The sequence below is a fragment of the Schistocerca nitens genome, chromosome 4 (assembly GCF_023898315.1).
Source record: "Schistocerca nitens isolate TAMUIC-IGC-003100 chromosome 4, iqSchNite1.1, whole genome shotgun sequence".
NCBI classification, from domain to species: domain Eukaryota; kingdom Metazoa; phylum Arthropoda; class Insecta; order Orthoptera; family Acrididae; genus Schistocerca; species Schistocerca nitens.
In genome coordinates this window covers 386,939,842-386,958,327 of record NC_064617.1, presented here as the reverse complement: position 1 = coordinate 386,958,327, position 18,486 = coordinate 386,939,842, and the positions used below count along the sequence as shown (strand labels likewise).

General features: G+C 41.3%; 2 protein-coding genes across 3 annotated transcripts in view; one reads left to right on the top strand and one right to left on the bottom strand.

The window, feature by feature from the left end:
* LOC126251554 (thymidine kinase 2, mitochondrial-like) overlaps positions 1-1,732 on the bottom strand; it is a 191,843-nt gene extending 190,111 nt beyond the window's left edge. Inside the window, exon 1 of the mRNA XM_049952071.1 lies at positions 1,711-1,732. The gene's annotated coding sequence lies outside the window, so the exon portion shown is untranslated. The remainder of the gene's footprint in view (positions 1-1,710) is intronic.
* The window catches only part of LOC126251553 (proton-coupled folate transporter-like), a 243,161-nt gene that overhangs the window by 5,489 nt on the left and 219,186 nt on the right, over positions 1-18,486 (top strand). The gene's annotated exons all lie outside the window — the stretch shown is intronic.

Genomic DNA, 18,486 nt, shown 5'->3' with positions numbered 1-18,486 from the left:
AGCTCTTGCTCTTTTTGTAGCAAAAGTACACATATTCACACATTACAAAGACACCCAAGTGAGTTTCATGACCAACGTGGTGATGTTGGTCCATGTTTGTCTGTGCACACAATATGGCTGTGGCAGCAACAGCTGGTCATTTTTGTTCTGGATACACATATGTGCTGCCCATTAATGTGCAGTATTGGGTTTGCTTAGCAGGCAGTAATAGTCATGTGACTTCTGTGTCTAGGATTTTTTCTTGTATAAAATAAACATGCCATACAGAGAAAAAATGCAGACAATGAAAACGAATCATGGTTTTTTACATTACTGGCAGTAATCTCTATACTGTCTAGATGTCAAATTTCTGCTGTTCGGGCATGCCAACCAAAGATGCTTGTATTTTGTTTCTTGCCTAATTACTTACATAGTTGGCAAGAAATATCACGAGAATGCAAAGTCAAAATACTTTTAAATTCTGATCCCACATCAGCCCAATACATTGCATGCTGATTTAAAGTTCAGGGCCAGAAATAACTAAAGAATTCTAAGAGTTCTGTATCACACATGGACCAATAGAAACTTTTTCGTGTAACTCCCATATGGTGGATGATGCAGATGACAGGACTCAGTGGCCATGCTGACATTCCATTTTCTGAAATAAGAGTTCTACAACCAGGTATTATAGAGATCACTGGTTACAGACCATGTGCATTGTCTGTGGTAACTGGCAACTGAGCAAGGAGAGCCATGTAAAAATAATGAACTGAATGGAAAGCACGACCAAGGTCATTCTCTGATGGCTGTTGCTATGGCAGCTGTCCTGTAAACAGCTAGCTTTCAATCACTTAGTTATTCTGATCTGTGTATAAATAGTAAGCTCAGTTGGCCAGGCCTTATACTTAATTTGTCCTTGACTTGGATTATTTTTCACGCTTTCATTCCCTGTTTTGTTGAAAGATGATATCCAGTGGCAAGATCAAAATTATTTTATTTATTTATTCAGCAAAAGCCAGCAATAAGAGTATTATATGAAGCAGTTAGTTACACATCTTGCAATGGGTTCTTTTAAGAGTTTGAAAATTTTGTAGTCACTTTGTAGTAAACCTTAAGGGTGCTTGATACAAATAATAATTTTCTGTGCTGCTGTAATATTTTAATAGTTACCAATAGGGCATAATTTATTATTTAATGAGTGAAGTACATTTACACTACTTGTGTAATAAGTTTTCTTCATGCCAGTCCATATAAAATCCAAAGAATTAGTTGAATAATTAAGTACTGCATGTAGATGAGATTATTTTTTCATCCAGTGGGGAAATGTTTCAGTGCTTGACAGAATTTGCCCCAATGTTTGTACAAAGGCTTAACTTTAGGTTATTTCAGTAAATTGAGAAATATTTTAGTGTTGAATGACTGTTTACACAAATAATTAAAAGTGTTTTTAAAATAATAAGAACATTCTTTAATTAATTTTTTAAATATTTAATCATAACCCACAGTACTTTGTATTTTATAGCTTTTAAAGTTGATGCATTTTCATTTTACTAAGTGTGCATTATATCTGTGTTATGGATGCACAACTAGATTAACACAGTAGTTTTTAATTTTACTTAATTTTTGTTTGTTTCTAAGCATGTCATATTGATACTGCTTCACCACTAATCTTGAACAATGGAAAGTCCAAGATGGAATAATAACTATATGGAAAGGATGGATTGTACTTACCAGGTAGAGGAGGAATTGAATTGCAAACATGTACAATGTAAAAGAATGCTGGAATGTTCAGTTATCCATCGGAAGTAAAAAACTCACACGAGTTTGAGTACACACAACTCACACAAACATGGCCACTGTTTCCTCTGGCCACAGAAATGACAGTGATTGTGTGTGTGTGTGTTTCCTTGTTACTCAACACCTCCTCTATGTGGTGAATCAGCGGTAGTTGTGTAATTTTAAATACTGTCAATTTTTTTGCCAGATGTAACTATCTCATTTGATATGATAGTGGACAGTAGTCCTGGATGGAATATAAATAACGGAAGGAGTAAGGGTAACAGCTCACCACACAATCATACAGTTCACTGGGAGTTAGTTACATGTTCTGTGGATCATTTTGCACAATGTATCGTAATGATGTGGAGCGTGTCATTTTACATTCGAACCCTAAATTAATTTGTACACAGGTTACATTCTAAACATTTCTGAGTTTTTTTAACAAAAAGAAAGAAAGATATACAGACTTGAGTCAGTAATTCATACTCACCACCTTTTACATATTACAGTAATAATTCATTATTCTATGGAAATGAAGGAGTTGTAAAGGACAAAATTTCTAGGTTTCTTATCAAACTTTACTTTGCTGTCTGTCAGACATTTTGTGTTACTGGGTAAGTGATCAAAAATTTTTTTTGCAGCATTGTGCATCCCATTTTGTGCTAAAGACAACCTTAATATGGAGTAAGGAATGTCATTTTTCCTTCTGGTATTGTAATTATGTACCTTATTGTTCCTTTTGAATTGTAGTGGATTATTTACAGTAAACTTCACGAGGGAATAAATATACTGTGAAACAGCACTCAAAATGCCCAGCTCCTTAAACAGATGTCTACAAGATGATTGTGGAGGAGCACCACATTTTTGTGCAATGAGGACTTTTTTCCTTAAGAATGAATTGCCCCAGCTCATGTAGCATTGGTGTAGTACCTCTAGATGTGCAGAACTGAATATGTTCTGTCTTTTTAAAATTGAAGGTGAGACCATTCGCAGAAAACCAGTCAAAGGTACTTTTAAGAACTTTGTTTACCATTTTCTTCTGTTTCTATATATTTGCTCGGACTGATTACAACACTAGTGTAATCTCCAAAAAGAACTAATTGCACTTGTTCTTTACTAGATGGAAGAACACTTGCATGTATGAGGAACAGTAGTGGACCTCAGATTGAACCTTGGGGAGTCCCATACATGATTTCTCCCCAGTCAGAATTATGTCTCCGGACTATATTGCCTGAATTACTAAGTATAGCTTTCTGCAATCATTTGGTTAGATACGACATCCATTGCTTGGCTTTGCCATCAGTCCCATAAAAGATCAATTTATGTAGGAAAATACTGTGATTCACACAGTCAAATGCCTCGTAGAGGTCACAGAAAATACGAACCGGCACTATTTTATTCTTTAATACCTGTAAAATCTTGTGAGTGAATGTGTAAATGTCACTCTCCATAGAGCAAAACTTCTGAAACTCAGAAGGTGATTTGCTAAGGATACCACTGTCGCTAAGGTGAGATATTATTTTAGAATATATCATCATCTCAAAAATTTTGGAGAATCGTGTCAGCAGTGAAACATGTTGGTAGTTATTGACATCTCTCTTATCACCTTTAACATGTAGTTGTGCAAGTGTATGTGTTTGCCAGAAAGCTTAGCAACATTTTCAACCTCTCTTATGTGACCATTGACCTGAACTATCTTCTGAGTTGATTATATGGTCAGTTGTGAACGTTGCATCTTCTAGTATTCATCTTATTTGATACTCACGTGCCAACACTTGTTTTTGTTCATTCATTTAAAAAAAAAAAGAACTATTTCTACAATTGCTTTTCAGTTGAAATAAATATCTTATTCAGTACTAGTGTTGCCACATCCAGTTCAGTTTTATAGTTTTTTCACATACATTATATTTTATTTATCACCATTATGTTATACATTTGTTTTACAGTGACTTAAGGTCAAAATTGACAAGTAGTGCTGAATAAAATATTTGTTTCCACTGAACAGTCCCTTTCTTTGGAAATACTGATGCTGTGGTGCATGACAAGGGGAAATCAGTTGACTTATGACTACATGTCTCTGGGCAAAATATTAATATCAACACTATAAGATTCAGATGGTAAAAGTAAATAAATATGTTACATTCAACTAGGCTTGCATAGTGATTACACTGTTCCTAAGTATTTAGCACATACTAGTGAGCTGCCCTGGCTTTGTACACATAGCACTAAATCTTCAGTATAGATTCTGGTCAAGCTACAGTGCTCTCTGGAGTTGCAGTAGCTGTTCACTTTCTTCTTTTCCTGCCAGATACTGCCTCCTCTTTAGATGACCAGTGTGTCGCTAGCTAACCAGTTTGTAGCTTCCATCGTGCCGTGAGCTGTCGCTCCAGTAGCCAATTAAATATGGAACAGATAACAGTATACATATTATATGTTCATAATTACTATAATTATGAATTATATACAGAAGCCTTCCTTGTGAATCAGTCTGTCTGTTAGAGATACCATATAAAAATCTCTACAGTAGTGTGTGAGACCAGCCTTTACACACAGACAGAAAAATGCAGTAGCAGACTTTAATAATGTTTATGCACTAGGTAAATGTTGTCATCTGGGCAGTTTGATTTACAGACTGATACAAGATTATGTGCATCATGTTAGCAAAGTAGACAGATTGGTTGGTTGATCTGGGGGAGGGTACCAAACAGCGATGTCATCGGTCCCATCGGATTAGGGAGGAATGGGGAAGGAATTCGGTTGTGCCCTTTCAAAGGAACCATCCTGGAATTTGCCTGAAACGATTTAGGGAAATCATGGAAAACCTAAATCAGGACATCTGGATGCGGGTTTGAACCATCATCCTCCTGAAAGCAAGTCCAGTGAGCTGACCACTGCACCACCTTGCTCGGTAAAGTAGACAAAGAGAAACATTAGCAAACTAGGTACACTTAGGGGCAGGAAACAGGTAATGAACAAAGCCAGCAGACAATGGGAAACAAAACTATCAATATAAATTTTTACTGAGAGTCTCTGATTTAAGAGGTCTATAGTTCAACAGTTTCTGATATACAAGTCCTTAACAAATAGTTGCAATTTAACAGAGCACCTGAACTTCATCTAAAAAGTCTTAGCTAATCCAAAGGTAGCATTGGATGTGGCACAATTACTTGTAGTAAAAGAAAAATTGGCTTAGGAGAAAAAAATTACTTGTAGTTTGGTTGTATAGATTTCTGTCTTTGTGACTTACATTCTACTTCAGTTGTTAGTGTTATGTTATTAGTGCACCTGACCATGACCTAAGATCAAACCTGTGCAGTAGTAATAAAGTAATTATTTATTGCAACTGAATAGCATGTATGGAAGTGATTAAGCAAGTCTCTCTCTCTCTCTCTCTGTCCCCCTCCCTCCCTCTCCCCCTCCCTCTGTCTCCTCCCCCCCCTCTCTCTCTCTCTACATTTATCAAGACTCTGGTGCCATACAAGAAGAAATCAGTCACCTGTTTGTTCATTAATATGTAGTGTTATCTCAAATTTGATAAATATTGATAGTCATTACATCAACATGCTGTGCATCCAGCGAGTGGTCTAGACACTCAATGAAATTGGAGACGGGAGAAGTTCCATCCAGTCAGCTAAGGTGGAGGTGGCTCATTGGAAGCTTGACAGAGTTATGACACTTGGTCGGGAAATAATCGAGCAAAGACAAGAGTTGATAACTACAGTCTCGGTTGTCTCAGCAAGAATTGGATAATGACTTGAATGAAGGTACACTACACCTGATTTCAAAATCCCATGGAGGGAGGTACGTGGCTAAGTATGAGCGCAAGCATGTCAGAGCGAATACTACATATTCAAGCTCCAGTCCTGACCTACACAGATATCCCTCCTAGACCGCTGTTTGTACTGAACTCTCCTCTTTTGTCGCCACTGCCTGCACCTTTATACTTTGTGGTAAGCCATACCACCCCATCCACAGTGGTGCTTCTGACCTCCACCCTGTGAGGTCTCGTGTGATATATGGTCATTGCCAATGCACTGCTACACCTCATGGCCCTCCATGTGAGCTCACTTGATAAGTCATGAGTCTGTGTAACATTTCTGGCCTTCCTGTGGCATCTCTTTTGTACTGAGTACTTTCTAGAAAACTTATTCATTCTTGTTGCTGTTCTGTTGCCTTTCAGGCGTTGCATCATTTTTTAAATATGCAACCCCCCCCCCACCCCACCCCCTTTCCAGGGAAAAATTTGTAGATGCTATCCTCGGTGACTAAAATTTTTATACAAGGTTTTTCACAAATTTTATTCCATTAATGAAGGAACATACACATTTGCTTTACAGTAATGTTCAAGAGACACACATAGTTACTTTACAACTGCCCATGACAGAAATACATATAAATTAATCTTTTCCTGTAATAGAAACATTTACATTTTTATATTTCACACATAATATCATTGTTACATATTCCAGCACCTGGAAAAAAGATACATTTTATTTTATAATGTGAGATATTTTGTATTATCCTACTGATTCTCTTTTCTGGTTGGGTGGTTATATGTACTGTTTCATAATCAACTTTACAATGAATTACACTTGATGCATTGATCATTCTTCAGCTTTTGTTTGTATTTGTCTTAACACTTTGATATACACAACTTCTAACTTCACTTGTAACGTGTCTAGCAGGTGCTAGAGATCCTTCAAAAATTATCTCTTTACTTCTCTCAATTGCTTCTCTGACTGTATCCCTCTATGGGCACTGATTTAGAGAATGTTTTTAAGACATATCTTTCTACGTCAATTATTACCTACTGTTTTGCACACAAACTGAAAACAGTGTCAGCAACATTTACAATATCTGCATAGACAACATAATATTATTATAATTACTATATTAGAGCCTATGAAACTCCAGAAAGAGAAAGGATTTAACGAGAAGCTGCTGAAGGCACTTCTCTCCTAGTATTCAGTCTCACTTTGTAGTTCATCCAACTTATGTCCTGTGGCTGTTAGGTCACCTGACTGCCTAATGGCAGGTTCCATTAGCAGTTTCAGCTTAAATTCACTTATATTCTTCCTCTCATTATTCACTATGCAGCAATATGTTTCTGTACACATCACGATATCACTACTGGGCACATTTGTTCATATTATATGTTCAGACTGTATCACCTTCTGAGCTGTATACCCATGACATTCACCTAAAAATTGTATCTTCCCTGTGCCTTGGAGCATGATAGCTGTGGGACTTCAATCATGACAGATGATGGTAATGACTTCCTCTATTAGGGCAACAAACAGCCATTAATTATTGCTTAATGGTGTCCATAGACTTTCGTTTAACAATGTTAGCTTCTGCATACAATCTTTCAGAACTTCTTGCTCTGGGTGCAGTATCTCAGCCTCACACTTCTCATGATCATACATGAACAAAAGTATAAATACCTGCTGTCTTATACTGTAACTGCTCAGTATTTAACTTTGCATTATGATTTTTTGTGTTATCAGTGAGCAGTAGCTCTTTCTCTGAGACAATATTCACAAATAAATGTCCTATTGTGTCCTCTTATGATGGTAATGGTAGTATTTTGTAAAGGTTATACAAGTTGTTCTGTACTAGCAGGACATTTAACACATAACTTAATATGTTTCCAGCAATGAAAACATCCAGAGCAATGTTTCTGATAAATTGGTATCATCTGTCTACCATAAGGCCGACAGGGAACCATTTGTCTTTGATGTCGTCTTTTATTAGTTCTAGATACTTTACGATCCGAACTGAATTGAACAGATGCTACAAAATAGCAGGTCAGCAACTGGAAGCAGTTAATTCCATAAATTATCTGCGAGTATGCATTAGGAGTGATTTAAAATGGAATGATCATATAAAGTTGATCGCCGGTAAAGCAGATGCCAGACTGAGATTCATTGGAAGAATCCTAAGGAAATGTAATCCAAAAACAAAGGAAGTAGGTTACAGTACGCTTGTTCGCCCACTGCTTGAATACTGCTCAGCAGTGTGGTATCCGATCCGAATAGGGTTGATAGAAGAGATAGAGAAGATCCAACAGAGAGCAGTGCGCTTCGTTAAAGGATCGTTTAGTAATCGTGAAAGCGTTACGGAGATGATAGATAAACTCCAGTGGAAGACTCTGCAGGAGAGACGCTCAGTAGCTCGGTACGGGCTTTTGTTAAAGTTTCGAGAACATACCTTCGCTGAAGAGTCAAGCAGTATATTGCCCCCTCCTACGCATATCTCACAAAGAGACCATGAGGATAAAATCAGAGAGATTAGAGCCCACACAGAAGCATACCGACAATCCTTCTTTCCACGAACAATATGAGACTGGAATAGAAGGGAGAACCGATAGAGGTACTCAAGGTACCCTCCGCCACACACCGTCAGGTGGCTTGCGGAGTATGGATGTAGATGTAGATGTAGATGTAGATGCAGCTCCAGAATACCTTTTTGAGAGTTGACAGTTGCTGATATTAACATATTTTATTCCTAGTCTAGATTATTGAAAATGCCTGTCAGTTGTATCAGCTGTTTCATAACAGCTGATATGGCCCCCTCTAACTGTTTCGCAGTACTGTTCTCAATTTCTACTATGTGCTGCCTTAATTGCTTGATTCCATGTGTGATAATTACTTCATTTTTTGCTATGGAGTATTTGATTAAAACTACACTCCTGGAAATGGAAAAAAGAACACATTGACACCAGTGTGTCAGACCCACCATACTTGCTCCGGACACTGCGAGAGGGCTGTACAAGCAATGATCACACGCACGGCACAGCGGACACACCAGGAACCGCGGTGTTGGCCGTCGAATGGCGCTAGCTGCGCAGCATTTGTGCACCGCCGCCGTCAGTGTCAGCCAGTTTGCCGTGGCATACGGAGCTCCATCGCAGTCTTTAACACTGGTAGCATGCCGCGACAGCGTGGACGTGAACCGTATGTGCAGTTGACGGACTTTGAGCGAGGGCGTATATTGGGCATGCGGGAGGCCGGGTGGACGTACCGCCGAATTGCTCAACACGTGGGGCGTGAGGTCTCCACAGTACATCGATGTTGTCGCCAGTGGTCGGCGGAAGGTGCACGTGCCCGTCGACCTGGGACCGGACCGCAGCGACGCACGGATGCACGCCAAGACCGTAGGATCCTACGCAGTGCCGTAGGGGACCGCACCGCCACTTCCCAGCAAATTAGGGACACTGTTGCTCCTGGGGTATCGGCGAGGACCATTCGCAACCGTCTCCATGAAGCTGGGCTACGGTCCCGCACACCGTTAGGCCGTCTTCCGCTCACGCCCCAACATCGTGCAGCCCGCCTCCAGTGGTGTCGCGACAGGCGTGAATGGAGGGACGAATGGAGACGTGTCGTCTTCAGCGATGAGAGTCGCTTCTGCCTTGGTGCCAATGATGGTTGTATGCGTGTTTGGCGCCGTGCAGGTGAGCTCCACAATCAGGACTGCATACGACCGAGGCACACAGGGCCAACACCCGGCATCATGGTGTGGGGAGCGATCTCCTACACTGGCCGTACACCACTGGTGATCGTCGAGGGGACACTGAATAGTGCACGGTACATCCAAACCGTCATCGAACCCATCGTTCTACCATTCCTAGACCGGCAAGGGAACTTGCTGTTCCAACAGGACAATGCACGTCCGCATGTATCCCGTGCCACCCAACGTGCTCTAGAAGGTGTAAGTCAACTACCCTGGCCAGCAAGATCTCCGGATCTGTCCCCCATTGAGCATGTTTGGGACTGGATGAAGCGTCGTCTCACGCGGTCTGCACGTCCAGCACGAACGCTGGTCCAACTGAGGCGCCAGGTGGAAATGGCATGGCAAGCCGTTCCACAGGACTACATCCAGCATCTCTACGATCGTCTCCATGGGAGAATAGCAGCCTGCATTGCTGCGAAAGGTGGATATACACTGTACTAGTGCCGACATTGTGCATGCTCTGTTGCCTGTGTCTATGTGCCTGTGGTTCTGTCAGTGTGATCATGTGATGTATGTGACCCCAGGAATGTGTCAATAAAGTTTCCCCTTCCTGGGACAATGAATTCACGGTGTTCTTATTTCAATTTCCAGGAGTGTAGTAAAGATTGCTTTAACAGTTGTCACTTGCTCCTTTGAAAGTCAGAGTAGCTGTTTCTGTCCCTTAGAAGGGGAACATTTATCTTCGCCTTCATGTGCTTGGCATCATCTTTGTCTAGGGTTCCCAATAAATTCTTACTGATCTTTCCTACAAAGTTTAAGATTCCTCCTTTTTTTGTACGGGATTCATGCTGTGCTGATTGTCCATTAGCCCCTGTGCCTTTTCAATTTTCTCTACTTTAAAGTAGCTCATATGTTCTACACTTCTGCATTCTGCTGCACTCATACAACATGACTCCAACTAGAAGAACTCCTTCAACCTCTTGGCATGAACAGTGAGATACGTATTTCATTTCAGACAGGTTACAACATTAGGCCCCTTTGTTCATACTAGCTTGTATGGATCTTGCCATTGTGTATCTAACGTACATGATGTGCCTTGTTGTAGGCTCTCCTCAAACAACAGAACCTTATCCCCACAATGGAATTCCTTTAGGTTCTGCGTCCAATCATAGTATTCCTTTTTATTTCGTACAGCACATTCTGTGTTCTTGCACATCAGTGCATTTCTTGCATGTGTTCCTTTAGCTCTGCCACATTATCATCAAAATTATACCTCGCTGCAGCCATCTCCGTAGTATCCCTGGAAACTGCAAATGGAACCCAGCTGTCACAATTTGCCTGTGCTCTATTTACTTAGTGCCACAACATCTCTGTTAATGTTTGATATGACTTCTCTAACACTCCGTTTGTTTGAGGGTGGTAACTTGTTGTCAGTATCGTCTCAATATGCTATAGTTTACATACTCTTTTCATTGTCTCACTCATGAAAATACTTCCCATGTCACTTAACAATGCTAATGGTTTTCCATACCTTGGTATAATGTTCTTAACTAGCACTCTCGCTGCTGTATCGGCATCTTGCTTTTCAATGGGTTCAGCTCCCATAAACTTCGTCAGCGCATCCTGTACTTGTTCCCTCTGCCCTTGTGGTTTAATAGACCTACTATGTCAATGTTACAGCTTTTGAAAACTTGCTGAGGTGTCCTTGTGGTCTCTAGAGGCATATTTATATATTTCCTTGTGGGATTATTTGTTTGACATTTTTCACATTTCTGGATATTCATTTCTATATCTTGCTTCATACTGTTCCATACTGGGTACTTCTTTATTTGCTCATAGGTTCTTCCTGTGCCTTGGTGTCCACCAGTAAGAGAACCGTGAAACTGTTTTAATATAGTGGCTTTTTCAGTCGTACTTATTTCTTCCATTATTCCTGACTCAACTGTCTTTTGTTTCTGGATACACTTTTCTATATCCTAGATACAGTATTCACATTCCTGAATAGTATGTTTTACTGTTCTCGGATCAGCTGATTTGTATCCTGTGTCCTTGTTGGCCATGCCTGCCGCCTGCTCATGTATGCCAACAGCTCCACTGTCGTTGCCTGACAATGGGTCTGTGACCCATGCCATGGCTTCTATTTCCACTGTGTCTTGACCTAGGCCATAGTCACCGTCTGGTTGTGCACAAGCTGCTCCTTAAATTTCTCACTTATGAGAGTGCATCAGCAACTTGATTTCATTTTCCACTCTTGTACAGGATCTGTTAGTCATATTCCTTCAGCTAAAAGTTTGTCAATGTGGGTGATGGACCTGATATACTACCCACCCGTGTTAAGGGTTTATGGTCAGTACATACCAGGAACTTCCTTCCAAACTCATACAGTCTATCTCACTGCCCAACAAATGACCAACATCTCCATCTCAATCAAACTGTGCCCTCTTTCTGCCTTGTTCAGTGTACTTGAAGCATACACAACAGGTAAGTCAGTTCCGATTTTTCCCTGACTTAAAACCACTCCAATACTTGACTGGCTAATGTCCATGGTAATTATGAAGTCCTTTTCAATGTCCAGGTGCTGTGCTACAGGTGGACTGATCAGCTTCTCTTTCAAATGCTGAAAAGTGTTTTCTTGCTCAACACCCCAAGTGTAAGGCATTTTTTGTTTTTTAATAATTAATGTAGCAGCTTCGCGATTTTGCTGAAGTTAATTACAAAATGCCAATAGTATCCCACAAGGCCTAAAATAACTATAATTTCTTTGTTGTTTTGGACTGTGGATATTCCTTTATCACCTTGACCTTCTGTGGATCTGGCTTAAAGCCTTGGACCAGTAAATTTATGATCCAAATAGCACACTTCCTTTCGCAAAATCTCGTACTTGTCTGCTTGTAGCTTTAAATTGTGGTGTCTAAGCCTTTCAAAATACCTCCTTCAGCTGCACCTTATGTTTCTCTAAGAAGGAGCCAAATATTACATCACCCAAATAGATGAACACTTTGTCATAAATGTACTAGGAGCTGTTTTAAGACCCATGGCCATTCATTTCTACTTGTAATGCCCATACGGCGTACTGAAAGCCGTCTTTTCTCAATCCTGTTTGTCTAATACGACTTGATAACAGCCTTTCGCTAAGCAAACAGTCAAGAAGTACTTTGACTTTCCTAGAGTGTCAAGAATTTTGTCTATTCTTGGCAATGGATACACTGAATCTGAGGAGATCTCATTAAGTCACTTTTTCACCGCTTTTGCTTTCCACTGGCATCTATCTTTTTCAGAATTAAACTCAAGGGGAAATTTCAACCACTTTTACTTGGTACTATAATGTCATCCTCTTAACATCTTTTCAGTTTCCTGCTGGAGCACCTCCTTTTCTGCTTGCAGTATTCTGTAGGTTTGTGAACATATCACCATACTGTCCACTTCAGGTAGCAGTTTAATTTTGTGCCAGATATTATCCATTTAAGATAATGTGTCCCCAGGCAAATGGAAAAGGTCACAGTACATGGTGCATAACTCTTATCATTGTTACCTTTCTTCTGCATTCAAATGACTCGTGAAGATGTTTACCTTTAGTAAACTTATTGTTAATTTCAGCTGTGGCTTATTTTTACTGACACAGTTCACACTGAATGATAACCACAATGATGCCCGTTCCGGAACTGTTTCTGCTACCACCCATGGGCAGTCTACTGACACACACTCATCTGTAGTGTTCAGCACACTTGTTAGGAATTCTCATGAATCTACTTTTACTATTGCTTCAGATAAATACACGCCATTGGTGATTTCCTGTTTTGAAATGGTAGCCTCTCTCATTCCATTTGCTTCTATTATTATTCAACACACCCCTTCCTTTTGGGGTACTATTGTTAATGCTGATATTCTGTTTGTGCTCTTTTTGCTTCTCTCTGGCATTCTGTTGCCTGCCTCTGTTGTGTTCCAACAGTTAATGAGTTTCTGTCACAATATGCTCTCACCTTTCCACATGTTTCTCACTTTGCACTTAAGCGATCTTGCAAGAGCCTTCTGTTTTCTTTGGATGTAGTATGCAGAGCTCATCCTGTGACTCCATCTTCATTTCCCTACTTGCATTTAACTCTGTGCTTGAGGTTTCTCTGAAAAAGCCTTCTCTTTCTTGTACCTGCACAATCATAGAAGCAAGTTTCCAACTTCTAATACCAACCTGCACTGGATTTAGATCACACTCATGCTCCATCTTCATTCTGAATTGTTCCCCATGGATCCACAGGCTTCTGGTGGCGTAATTGATTACGACTCCATGTTCTTTGAAAAAGTCTCGGCCCACCACCCTGTCGAATGGAAGATCCATATCTTCCTTGATTAGGTGGAAATGATGCCTCACTTGCAATCTGCTTCTCGTTCATAGTTGAGGGTTACAGTTTCCTCTGTCCTTGCAACTGTATTAGCGATTCCCTGAATCCTAATCCATTTGGCTGGATCATACTTTCTACCATTTCTGAAACTACTTCTCCTAACTAGGGTTACCTGTGCACCTCTATCCATGAGAAATCTCAGGCAGTTACTAATGCTATCCTTACACTCCAGTTGTAGAAACTCATTTTTACTTTCACAATTGACTGATAATATCTTTCCATGTAAGACATAAGGTGACTGCTTCTGTTGCCTCTACTTATTTCTCCTGGCTTTTACTTCTCCTATGTGCATTTTGTGCACGACAAATGCTTTTTGGGCAGTCTCGCATGAAACGACCATTTTGTTTGCACTTAAAACACGTTACAGACTTCAGATGCACACATGTGCCTCAGTGACTTGGTGAATTACATTGTGAGTACCTCACTACTTGTGACTGGTCCATTTCCCTTTCTTTTCTCGATGCAACCGACCCCACATTTCTTATTTATTTAAGTGCAGAATAGTCTCCCAACATGTGCCGACTGCTGTGAAGTGTCGCTCTTGCGCCTCCACCTGTTGTCGTCATCACTGATGTCTGCCTTCTGCTGTCTCACGATGCCACCTGCAACCTTGTGTGTCTGTCTGCACTGCAGCCAGTGCTGGCTGCCCTGACATCGTGTGTTACTTGTGTTGCTGTCTGGCAGTACCGGCACCTCTGTGGGGTCTGCGACCCACACTGCCTGCTGCACACTGCTGGCTGTGCTGCTACTGGGTATCCTTGCACTGTCTGTGGCCTGCACTGCTATCTGCAACTGTCACTGCCACTGCACTGCTTCTGCACACCATCCAGTGACCCCGCACTGCCCGTTTTGACAGCTATCTGCCTTTGGTCTGTCATCCGCATCTTGACGCTGCTGTTGGCTGCCCCTGGCCACTTTCCGGGATGTCCTCCTTGACACTGGGCACTGTCTGTTCTCCTTGTTCCCAGGTGCTGTCTGTTGTTGGGGTAGTCCTGACCTCTTCTTCATTCTTCGGGCTCCTTCTTCTTGTTCTTGAAAGCAATAGAGGAATCCTCTTTCTTTTCTGCCCTGGCTCCTGGCTCTGCCGCTGGCCTACATGTGTGTTATAGAAGTAATGCAAAAGGGGTTCTCAAAGCCATTCTGTCATTCTATGTGACATAGGGCTGAGCAGGTTTGATATTCCAAAGAGAGGTGACCTATTCCTATAACTCGTAGCATGATAACTGCACTCTAATTCCACGACCTAATCCTACACCTGGCATAAGAAAAAGAATTCCTATGCCGTGTCCAGCAAGTGGTCTAGATGCTCAGTGACATTGGAGACTGAGAAGCTCCATCCATTCAGCTAAGGTGGAGATGACTAACTGGAAGTTTGAAAGGGTTATGGAACTCAGTCAGGAAATAATCGAACAAGGACAAGAATTGAATAACTACAATCTTTAATTGCTCATCTGAGCAAGAATTGGATAATGACTTGAATGGAAGTACACTACGCTTGATCGCAAAATCCTTTGGAGGGAGGTATACGGTTAAGCATGTGTGCGAGCAGAACCAGAGTGAATACTACAAGCCCGGGCCCTGGGCCTGACTTATACATACTTCCCTCCTGGACAGCTGTCCCTACTGAACTCTACTCTTCAGACATTGCCACCTCTGCTTGCGTACTGTATGGTAGGCCATGCTGCCCTTCTGCATTGGCACTTCTGGCCTCCACCCTGCAGAGGCTCATTTGACCATATGTGATCACTTCCGACATACTGCCGCATCTCACAGCTGTCCACGTGAGCTCTCATGATAACTCGTGAAGCTACATAACATTTTCTGCCAATGCCCAAACCAATGGCCTTTCTGTAGCGTCTCCTTTGTACTTTTAGTACTTTCTAGAATAATCATTCATTGTGGCTGCTGTTCTGTTGCCTTTCAGGTGTTTTTTAATTGTGTGACAAGGCAGTGCTCTAGTTTAGACATAATCACCTCTGGGGGTGACAGCATACCTATCACCAAGTGCTACATGTGGTACAGTGAGAAGAAGCAAATTATATATTATACTGCTGTAATGTCAGCAGTATTCATAGAGAAGTATCCATACATAGTAACCAAATGTCCCAGAGAAGAAATAGAAGTGTGATATATGACATCCTGCCCTCTGTTCAGTAACTTTGTTGGCATAATATGTCATGACAAGTGGCTCTTGATCACTTTGTTACCATGTAAGGTAGTTACTTGGCACTTCCATGAAAAATGTTCTTGACAGTATGTTGTCCTGTTGACTGTGTGTGGGCTGGTTACATTTCTCCTTGAGACTCATCTATTCCCATCATACATGTTGGGAAAAAAGATAAATCTTATTCAAGCATTGGATCGGAAACATTAATCTCTCTGTGCAGTACCCCTTCATTGTCATGCAGTTATTTATCTTGCCTGATTTTTTGTACCCCCAAATTCTCTAGTGTTAAAATCTATCAAGCCAGCCTTCACATTACTACTTACATTGTACACCTTTCTATCAGTACAAGTAAATGAAGAGAACTAAGTCAGTTTGTTTTGGGCATAATTGTAGAAAGACATAAGTTGGGTTATTCTATATGAGAGGTTTCATGGGAGTTACATGTGCTCAGGTCCGCTACTACTAATGTTACTGTAAACTGAAAATGTCACGTAAGCATTAAGTCCCATCCTAACTCAGAAAGGGCTAAGAAATGAACGGAAAGGAGGTGCCAGACTCTAAGCATACTATATGAAATAATCATAAAATATCATATTAGGAAATAGAGGTGAGTGTGTGATGTATTTAGCAATAGTAGGACTCATTATTGTGGTTATGCTGCTGCTTAGAAGTCACTGACCAAGAAGGTGAATGCACAGTGTTGCTTACAGTGGTCAAAACAATGCCCTCATTTGTCTACGGAACAGAGGAGAAAGGTTGTATGAAGTGATGAATGGTGGTATACAATTTAACACTTAGCTGGGTATATGTGGCTGTGCCTGGCAAATAGAATTTACTTAAGAGCATTGTAGTGCCACTAGAGTTTGTTGGAGAGGGTGTGATGTACTGCTTTTCCTGGTCTGGATGGAATAAACACTGGACGTACTGGAAAAAATTAAAAGAATGTTACCCAATAGCCTGACAGTAGCTGGCTTTCTGTTTCTACCTGATAGTTCTCTTGGCCAAATGCAAGGACTATTGCATCATGGTCAGTTTGCCCCAAAACGTGGCAGCAAGTATTTATAATTCATCAGGAAGAATGAAAACAAGTATCACTTTCAGTATTCCATAATTTAGTGATTAACCCTGCACAAAGATTAAACACTTTAAAGAAGTAATCAGACATCCAACTCTTACTTGATATTTTTGGAACATGCACCAAATGCACCTTGAGTATATTGTCCATTTAATGTGTATTAGTTTACGTATTAACAATGTAGGAAAAGACAGATTGCTACTTACCATGAAGAAGACATGTCAGGTTGCAGACAGGCACAATTAAAAGACACTTAAATAAAGCTTTTGGCCACAGCCTTCATCAGTAAAAGAGAGACACACTCATCATTCAACACACAAGCAAGTACACCTCATGCACACTCAATCACAAACTCCAGCATCTTGGGCTAGAAAGCGACTATCACGTGGGATGCAAGCATCAGTCTGGAGGGGGCGGGAAATGGGAAGGTATAGTAGTGTATGGGTGGGGAGAGAGACGAACACTGTCTGGTGGAGTGCACAGAGACTAGACTGCCAACAGGTATAGTGTCAGGAGCTTGTGGGGCAGGGAGGTGGGGAAAAAAGGAGAGGAGGGGGAAAGACAGGCAGATGTGTTGGCAGAGGGCTGAAAATAAATGGGGTGGGAGGTGAGAGTGGGAAGGAGATAATTGGACAGAGAGGGTGGAAATTGTTGGATGGAGGGTATGGGGACAGTATGTCACTGTAGATTGAGGCCGGGATTTTACAGGAGCGGAGAATGTGTTGTAAGAATAACTCCCACCTGCACAGTTCAGAAAAGCTGCTGGTGGAGGGAAGGACCCAGATGGCTCGGGTAATGAAGCAGCCATTGAAATCAAGTGTATTGTGTTCAGCTGCATGCTGTGCCACAGGGTGGTCTACTTCACTCTTGGTCACAATTTGGCGGTGGCCGTTCATCCTCTTGGTCAGCTGGTTGGTAGTCATACCAATATAAAGAGCTTTGCAATGATTGCAGCAGAGCTTCTGTCACTGACTCTCCACCATCCCTATTCCTTTACCTCCTGAATCCCTACTCATTACTGTTGATACTGCCTCCCCATACACCGACATCCCTCATGCCCATGGCCTTGCTGCTCTTGAACATTACCTTTTTCAATGTCCTTCAGAGTACAAACCCGCTACCTCATTCCTCATACACCTTACTAACTTTATTCTAACCCACAACTGCTTCTCATTTGAAGGGAAGGTAAAATAAACAAATCTGCAGCACAGTCATGGGCATCTGCATGGTGCCCTTCTATGCCAACCTTTTTGTGGCGCATCTAGAGGACTCCTTTTTAGCCTTCCAAAGCACCAAACCCTAGTCTGCTTCAGCTTCATTCATGATATCTTCATGATCTGGACTCAGAGCCAAGACACCCTATCTCTGTTCCTTCACCTCTCCTGTCCGCTAATGTGGTCCTCCTCAACCCAGCATGCCACATTCCTCGATGTTGACCTCCTCCTCTCTGATGGCTTCATCCATATCTGTGCCCACATTAAGCCTACTAACCACCAATGGTACCTGCATTTTGACATCTGTCATCTCATTCACACCAAAAAATCCTTCCCATACAGCCTTGCCACCTGAGGATGGTGTGTCTGCTGTGTCAAAAACTCCCTTTCTCAGTATTCTGAGGGTATCACCAAGGCCTTGTC